The sequence below is a fragment of the Tarenaya hassleriana genome, unplaced genomic scaffold, assembly GCF_000463585.1.
Source record: "Tarenaya hassleriana unplaced genomic scaffold, ASM46358v1 Cleome273, whole genome shotgun sequence".
Lineage (NCBI taxonomy): Eukaryota > Viridiplantae > Streptophyta > Magnoliopsida > Brassicales > Cleomaceae > Tarenaya > Tarenaya hassleriana.
In genome coordinates, this window is record NW_010965966.1 from 73,479 (window position 1) to 82,607 (window position 9,129).

The following is a 9,129-nucleotide window of genomic DNA, read 5'->3' on the forward strand; positions in this document are numbered from 1 at the left end:
AGATATTTGTTCTCAATAACAAATCTAAAACCATCCGAGTCTAAGTATGAAATCGATATAATGTTCTTACTTATAGCATGAACAAAATAACAATCATGAAACTCCAATACAAGTCCAGAAGGTAAAGTCAGATCGTAAGTCCCGATGGCTAATGCAGCAACCTTTGCTTCATTCCCAACGCGGAGATCTACTTCTCCTTTTGCCAATTGTCTACTTTCTCGTAACCCTTGCACATTTCCACAAATATGCGAGGCGCTTCCGGTATCTTATACCCACGATGTAGAAGTAAACAAATTAGCCCCTATAACGAAGACACCAGAAGTCGAAGCTTCTTTAAGCTTCTTCTTCTCCTGATCTTCCAGGTAGAGTCTACAATTTCTGTTCCAATGCCCAACGGCATGACAGAAATAACACTCTTCCTTTTTGGACTTAGGCTTAGGTTCTATGACAACGCTTGTCACTTTCTACTTGCCCTTGCTCTTGGAACGCTTCCTTTTGTTGAAACTCTTTCCAACAGTTACCATATTACTCCTTCCGTGGCTCTCAGCTTTCTTTTTGGAATGATGCATTCTACTGATCAACTATCAAAGAATCGTCCATGTCCTCTAATCGCTTACGCAATTCCGAGGTCACGTTTCCAAACATCAAGCTAGACTTGTCCAGATCATCATCCACATGCTTCCAATAAGCATCAATGATCGATCTAGAAGCCGTGGACAGAGGTTTATCCTTCATAAGGATAGATCGCATTGTCGATTTCGGTACACTACCGGTCGATGCTATGTCTTACAGAAAAAGACAAACAGAACGAAAACACATCTACATGCAGATTCTATCAATGATCTACTACCAGCTAGTCCATCATCAATCAGTGTCAATCTATCTGTGATCCACTACCAGCTAGTCCATCATCAAACAATGACAACATAGATGCAAAGATGAGCTATATTCCCATAAAGAAAACTAACCCTACAATAATTTTCCATATGGGACTAAGATCCGTATTTCACACAAGAATAAATTGTTACACCTATCCTTATGCTATTTAGGTAGACATCTAATGTCAATCATATCCAATATGACTCTTAGATCCTTTATGAGACTATGATATCGAATATCATTGCATACTTGTCTCATCTGTACCATTAAGTCATAAGTCAAACTTGACAACTTAACCTAAGGTAAACCATATTCAAGCTGTAGGAACCACGATTTCCTACCCTGCCTCACAAAGATAACCCGGCACGCTCAGCTTTGGCATGACCCGTGTTACGGACGATCGATGCCTTGACAGGCGCTCTAGTAATGGGAGGTACACACTTAGCATTACATAAATAATGGATTTTCGAAACCGCACCTAGATCAAGCATCTACTTTCAAGCTATGACAACCACCATTTCTCCATCTTGCCTCACCAAGATAATACGGCACACCCAGCTTTGGCATGACCGATGACACGTACGATCGAGGCCTTGACAAGTGCTTTACTTATAGAGCTTCTAGATCTAACCGGTTTCTATGCAACGATTGTTCATATTAAGGATCAATAATTATTCCTTGATCAGATGTATTACATAATTCGAATAGACCATCCATTCGATTATGTAAACCCAATCTCGAAGCTCCCACTCAATCAAGCATATCCAATATTTTGATTAAGTCACATGCATTCTTTCACTATGGACCATCCATAAGAATAAATCATGTTAATTGAGTTACAGTTGATCAGATTAAGCAACGATTGCATAATCGGACTTCGAAAACGAAAAATTTCAGAATCTGGACATCGGACCGTCCGTTCTAAAGATAGAACGGACGTTCCAGGATGGCAGAACGTTCAGTCTCAACTTCAGAAGCCAGAACAGACGTTCTGCTGGGGACGGAACGGACAGTCCACGACTGTAGAACGGACGGTCCGCTCTAAGCCATGAAACAGACGGTCTGCGTGACAGAACGGACGGTCCGCACTTCGCAGAACGACCGGTCCAGCCACAGAACGGGACGGTCTTGCCTCAACATCTGGATCGGACGTTCTGACACTCAGACCGGCCGGGCCACGGGACGGTCTTGCCTCAACATCTGGATCGGACGTTCTGACACTCAGACCGTCCGGTCCAGACCTGCAATTCGAGGTTCAACCTCCCGTTCCGCAGCTCCAGTCCGCCACCCCAGACCGTCCGGTCTTGCTTACCCAGGACGGACGGTCTAGGGTGTTGGTTGTAATGCTCTAGGATGTTCCGTGATATGACATTTTGACATTGTATTGATTCATTGATTTATGAATGCGTTACATTCCCGTTATATGATTGGCATGTTTGTTATATTTCGGTATCCTTGAATCATTATAGAATGATTCTAAACACCCTGGTCAGTTATCATTGTGGGAACAATAATGAATTAAGACTAGCATGAGGTGTGATCGATGCATTGGATGTATATCACAATCATGGGTACTCGTTGTGAACGAGTGACTGGTTGACCCTCATGAGATTGTCACATGGACAGAGTGATGACTTGAATCTCATACAGCGGTTTGTTCTTGGATCCTCAGACCTGAGATGTCTAGAGTATCTGATATGAGGAGTGGCGTGTCTTGACTGCGTCAAACGTCGTCTTTAACCGGATGATTATAACGGCGTCAAACGTCGTCTTTAACCGGAAGACTCAGTGTCCAAAGACACAGGATGAGCAAGAGCGCATGAGTAGGATTCCATATTGATGTACGCACGGAGGAGGTGTAGATAATCCGTGAACGATCACCGGCACTCTCGTGGAGGCACTCGAATTCGAACGACAGTTGGAGAAGGACCGAAAAGGATAGGGCTGCGGGACTTTGATCCAATCACCGGCACTCGTAGAGGCTCTCGAATTCGAATAGTAGTCAAGAGATGGATGGAGAACGAAGGATAGGGTCTCGGACAAACCAAGACAAGCCTCGGACAAACCAAGACGGGATTTCTCGGACAAACCGAGACAATGTCGGACACACCAACAAGAGGAGTAAAACTCAACTCGAAAATACTTCTTTCCAATATTCAAATCTGAGTTTAACATATGAAAAACACATATAAATAGTAGAAACTTCAACAACTCTTTTGTGATTAAATGCTAAACATGCAAGAGGGGTGGGAGCCTATGCATTTAATAAGGTAGGTGGGAAGAATATAGCTGTTGGAAAAGTTGCTTGCACTCCAAGAAGCTTCCCTTTTGTGTCTTGACTATTCTTGGCCGAAATTAAGGTTTGAGATGGAGAGGAGTTGAGTCTTGGCTGGTCCGATGAAGGTAAGCTTGCATTCTTCGACTCAAGGTTCGTTTTAAGGCATGAGACGAACATGTTTGACGTGTTGTCGAAGAGTACGTGCTTTGGCTCGAGTTAACGGTGGTTCGGGCCGAGAATAGAAGTGTGCATGCTTTGGATTTTGTACAGCCATTCGTGACTTATCTCGGATGATGATCTCCTTGTGATCGGGTGGGACGTCATTCTCCGGTTGAGCTCCTAGCTCTATGCGATCCGGTTGAGCTCCAAGTTTCGTAGGTTCCAAGCTTTTGTCCATGCTCCCGCTCCAAGCTATCATTAGCTCCATGTGTTCTTTTATCTCCAAGATATAGTTTGATGCATCACTCGGGATTCTGAGGTCCTCATCACATATGCCTCGGCAATTGGATCCATCATGTACGCCATGTTGTGTACTCGCCCAGATGTATCATATGCATTAAGCATGACTAGTAGATATCAGTCTACACCAGGTGAGGCTCACTAGATTGCGGTCAAGAACATCCTTAAGTACTTGAGAAGGACTAAGGATTTGTTCTTGGTGTATGGCGGATTGGAAGACGAGCTCGCTATAAGTGGTTATACCGATGCTAGTTTCCAAACCGACAGAGATGACTTCAGATCGCAGTCAGGTTATGTTTTCTGCCTGAACGGTGGGGCTATCGGTTGGAAGAGTTCCAAACAGCCAACCGTGGCAGATTCGACTACAGAAGCCGAGTACATAGCAGCATCGGATGCAGCTAAGGAAGCTGTTTGGATCAGGAAATTCGTGGGAGACCTGGGCGTCATTCCTAGCATTACAGATCCCATTGAGTTGTATTGTGACAACAATGGTGCAATTGCGCAAGCTAAGGAACCCCGGTCACACCAGAGATCCAAACACATACTCAGGCGATTTCACTTGATCAGAGAAATCATCGACAGAGGAGACGTGAAGATAAGCAGAGTGTCGACAGATGATAATATTGCCGACCCGATGACGAAGCCTCTCACTTCGTCAAAACATGATGGTCATGTTAAGGGTATGGGGATTAGATACTTGTAGGATAGATCATAGAGCATAGTGGGAGATTGTTGGTTGTAATGCTCTAGGATGTTCCGTGATATGACATTTTGACATTGTATTGATTCATTGATTTATGAATGCGTTACATTCCCGTTATATGATTGGCATGTTTGTTATATTTCGGTATCCTTGAATCATTAGAGAATGATTCTAAACTCCCTAATCAGTCAACATTGTGGGAACAATGTTGAATTAAGACTAGCATGAGGAGTGATCGATGCATTGGATGCATATCACAATCATGGGTACTCGTTGTGAACGAGTGACTGGTTGACCCGCATGAGATTATCACATGGATAGAGTCATGACTTGAATCTCATAAAGCGGTTTGTTCTTGGATCCTCAGACCTGAGATGTCTAGAGTATCTGATATGAGGAGTGGCGTGTCTTGACTGCGTCAAACGTCGTCTTTAACCGGATGATTATAACGGCGTTGATCAGATACGTTCACGAATCATATGGAGATAATAGACATGCAATATGGGACTTATCACCTCCTCAATATGAGAGATATCGCTGGGCCCTCTCGTGGAAGTCAGACTATGAAAATGCGTGGCCATGCTATAGATGAAGTTGCATCTATTTTATTAGTCGATTTGCCAAAACGAGAAAGCGGTTGAACTTGAAGGGTGGCTCAAACCATGCCCTTGTTCAACTTGTAATGCTCAATGCACATGATACATTCGGTCGAGTACAAAGCATGGCATACATGATGGATCCAATTTGCCGAAGCATATAGAATCCTATCCATGCGTTCTCGCTCATCAGGTATCGTAGGACACTGACTCTTGCAGAGAACTATGCCACTGCTCATCGGTAAGGTTCCTTTCTTGGAATCTTGCATCTTGAACCATTTCAAGACCTTATCGATGTAAGTACTCTGACTCAATCCTAGAAGCTGCCTCGATCTATCTCTATAGATCTTGATGCCTAAAATATAGGCCGCTTCTCCCAGATCCTTCATAGAAAACTGCGTTCCTAGCCAAGACTTAACGTCTTGCAAGGTAGGAACGTCATTCCCTATAAGGAGAATGTCATCCACGTACAGCACTAGAAATACTACTGTGCTCCCATTAACCTTCTTGTAAACACATGGCTCGTCTTCGTTCTGTGAGAAACCAAACCTTTTGATTGTCTTATCAAAACGAAGGTTCCAACTCCTTGAAGCCTCCTCCAGTCCATAGATGGACCTCTGAAGCTTGCACACCATCCCCGGGTTCCTAGGATCGACAAAACCTTCGGGTTGTGTCATATACACATCCTCGATCAAGTTCCTGTTAAGAAACGCAGTCTTGACATCCATTTGCCATATCTCATAGTCATAATATGCGCCTATGACAAGTAGGATCCTGATGGACTTCACCATGACTACAGGCGAAAAGGTCTCATCATAGTCAATACCATGAATCTGACGGAATCCTTTCGCCACAAGTCATGCCTTATACGTGTGCACGTTGCCATCCATGTCGGTCTTCTTCTTGAAGATCCATTTGCATCTGATGGGTTTTATCCCTTCAGATGCATCAACCAGAGTCCATACTTGGTTGTCTGACATGGATTGCATCTCGGACTTCATAGCCTCGCGCCATTTCTCAGAGTCGGGACTCGCCATAGCCTCTGGGTATGTGGTAGGCTCATAAATCCGTATCTCATAGGCTCTTGGCGAATCCTGCCTGATCTCCGAGGTTCACTCGTCGAAGGTTGAGTCACAACCAGCAGTGAAACAGGTTGAACTTCTTCAACTTGTTCACTCGGCTCAGTATCTACTTGTTGCTCTCGAACTTCCTCAAGTTCGATCCTATTCCCACTGACTCTTTTTGGAGACGAACTCTCGCTCCATAAAAGTCGCATTCCTGGCAATGAACATCTTGTTCTCTGCCGCGTAGTAACCCTTAGTTTTCTTAGGATAGCCTACCAATAAACACTTATCAGATTTCGAGGACAACTTATCAGTCATCTAACGCTTCACGTAAGCGTCGCAACCCCAAATTCTGACAAACGACAACGCGGGACGCTTTCCCATCCATATCTCATATGGCGTGTTTCAGCCGCCTTCGTTGCCAGCAGGTATGTAACGGCCTCTAAAGCATAGCCTCAAAAGGACTTCGGTAGATCTGTCTGACTCATCATTGACCGAACCATGTCTAACAGTGTCTGGTTCCTCCGGTCAGACATGCTGTTCCACTGTAGCGTTCCAGGAGGAGGTAATTGTGATAAAATATCACAATCAACCAGATAGTCAAAGAACTCTTGGCTCATATACTTGCCACCACGATCTGATCGAAGTGTCTTGATCATCTTGCCAAGCTCGTTCTGTACTTCGTTTCTGAAAGCCTTGAACATTTCAAGTGTTTCAGACTTATGTCTCATCAAATGGACATAACTGTATCGACTGAAATCATCAGTGAACGTGATGAAATACAGATAACCTCCTCTAGCTGGACAACTCATTGGTCCGCATACATCACTATGTATCAGGTCCAATAACTTTGTCGCTCTCTTTCCTTTCCCCTTGAAAGGATGCTTCGTCATCTTACCCATTAAACAAGACTCGCAAGATTCAAGAGACTCAAAGTCAAATGAATCCAGAAGACCTTTAGAATGAAGTTTCTGAATACACTTCTCGTTTATATGGCCTAGACGACAATGCCAGAGGAAGGTCGGGTTTAAGTCGTTCGGCTTAAACCGTTTGGTACAAACGTTATAGATTGACCTGTATCTTGACGGTTCGTCATCGAAAACATAAAGGCCATTAAACTGGTAACCTTTACCATAGAATAAATCACCTCTATAAATGGACAGACCTTTATTCTCAATAACAAATCTGAAACCGTCCGAGTCTAAGCATGAAATCGTTATGATGTTCTTGCTGATAGCAGGAACAAAATAACAATCATGCAACTCCAATACAAGGCCAGAAGGTAAAGTCAGATCATAAGTCCCGACGGCTAATGCAACAACTTTTTCTCCATTCCCAACACGGAGATCTACTTCTCCTTTTGCCAATTGCCTGTTTCCTCGCTGCCCTTGCACATTTCCACAAATATGCGAGGCACTTCCAGTATCTAATACCCACGATGTAGAAGTAAACAAATTAGCCTCTATAACGAAGACACCAGAAGTCGATACTTCTCTAAGCTTTTTCCAGATAGAGTCTACAATTTCTATACCAATGCCCAACGACATGATAGAAATAACACTCTTCCTTCTTGGACTTAGGCTTAGGTTCAATGACAACGCTTGTCACTTTCCTTTTGCCCTTGCTCTTGGAACGCTTCCTTTTGCTGAAACTCTTTCCAACAACTACCATATTACTCTTTCCATGGCTCTCAGCTTTCTTTTGGAATGACGCATTCTACTGATCAACTATCAAAGAATCGTCCATGTCCTCTAATTGCTTACGCAATTTCGAAGTCACGTTTCCAAATATCAAGCCTAGACTTGTCCTGATCATCATCCACATGCTTCCAATAATCATCAATGATCGATCTAACGGTCGACGCTATGTTCTACAGAAAAAGACAAAATAGAACGAATACACATCTACATGCAGATTCTATCAATGATCTACTACCAGCTAGTCCATCATCAATCAACGACAACTTATTAGTGATCTACTACCAGCTAGTCCATCATCAATCAACGACAACATAGTTGTATATACAAGCTATATTCCCATACAGAAAATTAACCCTACAATAATTTTCTATATGGGACTAAGATCCGTATTTCACATAAAAATGAGTTGTTACACTCAGCCTTACGCTATTTAGGTAGACATCTAATGTCAATCACATCCAATGTGACTCTTGGATCCTTTTATGAGACTATGATAGCGAATATCATTGCATACTAGTCTCATCTGTACCGTTAAGTCTCAAGTCAATTCGACAACTTAACCTGAGGTAAACCATATTCAAGATGTGGGAACCACGATTTCCCACCCTACCTCACAAAGATAATCCGGCACGCTCAGCTTTGGCATGACCCGTGTTACGGACGATCGATGCCTTGACAGACGCTCTAGTAATGGGAGGTACACATTTAGCATTACATAAATAAGGGATTTTCGAAACCAAGCTTAGATCAAGCATCTATTTTCAAGCTATGCGAACCACCATTTCTCCAACTTGCCTCACCAAGATAATACGGCACACCCTGCTTTGGCATGGCCCATGACACGTACGATCGAGGCCTTGACAAGTGCTTTACTCGTAGAGCTCCTAGATCTAACCGGCTTCTGTGCAACGATTGTACATATCAAGGACCAACAATTGTTCCTTGATCAGATGTATTACATAATCCGAATAGACCATCCATTCGATTATGTAATCCCAATATCGAAGCTCCCACTCAATCAAGCATATCCAATATCTTGATTAAGTTACATGCATTCATTCACTATGGATCATCCATAAGAATCAATCATGTCTATTTGAGTCACAGTCAATCAGATTAAGCAACAATTGCATAATCGGATTAGAAAACAAAAAATTTCAGAATCTGGACCTCGGACCGTCCGTTCTGGATGTAGAACGGATGTTCCAGGCTTGGCAGAACGAGCGCTCTCGACTTCAGAAGCCAGAACAGACGTTCCGCTCTGAGACCAGCCGGAACAGACGGTCCACGGCAGACGGAACGGACGGTCCAATGCAGACCTTCCGTTCTGATCTGTGCAGTCCGCCACCCCTGGACCGTCTGGTCTGGCATACCCAGAACGGACGGTCTAGGATACGTGATCAGATCACGTTCTTCCGCTTTCTCAGAACCCGATCAGACCCAAAACTCA